The sequence below is a fragment of the Limulus polyphemus genome, unplaced genomic scaffold (genome assembly GCF_000517525.1).
Source record: "Limulus polyphemus unplaced genomic scaffold, Limulus_polyphemus-2.1.2 Scaffold22, whole genome shotgun sequence".
In the NCBI taxonomy this organism is placed as follows: domain Eukaryota; kingdom Metazoa; phylum Arthropoda; class Merostomata; order Xiphosura; family Limulidae; genus Limulus; species Limulus polyphemus.
This window is the reverse complement of record NW_013665632.1, coordinates 1705468-1707117: the sequence shown is the minus strand read 5'-3', so window position 1 is coordinate 1707117 and position 1650 is coordinate 1705468.

Genomic DNA, 1650 nt, shown 5'->3' with positions numbered 1-1650 from the left:
GGGACGCCCACCAACCCCCATTGTGAAAGTCCCAACAGCTAAGCGTAAAATGGTAAGTACACGTAGTGTCTACGTGACAGGAAAACTGGATGGCCAAAAGTGCAACTTTGTCATAGATTATGCATCTCAGCAAACCCTTGTGAGTATCAAGGTGCTGGATCACAAAGGAGTACCAGAAGCAAAACAGAAGCTCTGTGGTGTGACAGGACATTATGCAAGGTTGTGGGGACCAGTGTGGCTAACTATTGAGCTCATGGGCATAAAGAACAGACACAAAGTATACTTGGCTGACATTGAAGACCAATGCATATTAGGGTTGGACTACTTACAACCGAAGAAGTGTGTAGTTAACTTCGATAAACTGACGATTGGGAACAACAAAGGCCAAATTCCAGTAAGTGTTGCTGCATCTGTTGATTTGCATGTCACAGCACTTAAGTCAACTACAATACCCCCTATGTCAAAGAAGATAATTTGGGGTAGAATAAAAGAACATCCCCAAGGAAGCCCAATGCTTGTGGAAGCAGTGGAAGACCCATCCATGCCAGCAGATATGAAGATTGGACACTTAAGGAAGGAACATTGTTGGGTGTGTGCCAGGAGGTAGAGTCAGTCAATGTTAAAGCAAGAAATACGACCATAAAGAAAGGACATACACTTCCAGAACATTTAACTGACCTCTATAAGAAGAGCATAGTCCATTTGTCATCATCACAGACTCTTCAGGTTAAGGAACTTTGGCGAAGTATGCAGACACTATAACCGAAAAAGACTCATACCCACTGCCAAGAATTGATGATACTCTTGATGCCCTAAGTGGAGCCAGGTGGTTTTCAACTCTGGACTTAAAGTCGGGTTTCCATCAAGTGAAAATGGATGAAGCAGATAAACCTAAGACTGCATTTAGTTATGGCCAAGGTCTCTGGCAATACCTTGTGATGCCATTCGGTCTTAGCAATGCTTCAGCAACATTTGAGAGGCTGATGGAAAGAGTACTGGAAGGCCTACAATGGAGGATAGCCCTAGTGTACCTGGACGATGTCATCGTATTTGCAACAACTTTTGACGAGGAAATGTCCCGGCTAGAGGAAGTATTCAAGCGTTTGAAAGCAGCAAACCTCAAACTTTATCCCAAGAAATGCCACTTGTTCCAGAAAGAGGTGCTTTACTTGGGTCACATTGTAAGTGAGCATGGTGTGCAAAGTGATCCTAACAAGGTGAAAGCAGTGCGTGATTGGCCAATACCAGACAAAGTGGGAGAGTTCAGAAGTTTCTTGGGACTCTGTACCTATTACTGGAAGTTTGTGAAGGACTTTGCAACTATAGTTGCTCCACTACATGATTTGACAAAAAACAGGCCAGAAGTTCGAATGGACAGTTCCTTCCCAGCATGCTTTCAAATACTGAAAATACAATTGACCTCAACTCCACTTTTAAAGCTTCCAAATCCCTCACTGCCATACATACTGGATTGTGATGGTAGTAATGTTGGAATTGGAGGAGTGATGTCTCAGAAAGTGGGCAAAACGAACATGTGGTGGCCTACTTCAGTACAGTCCTGAGTAGACCAGAGAAGAACTTCTGTGTAACCCGGAGGGAACTCCTTGCTATAGTAAAGAGTCTGACATATTTCCATCTTTACCTCTATGG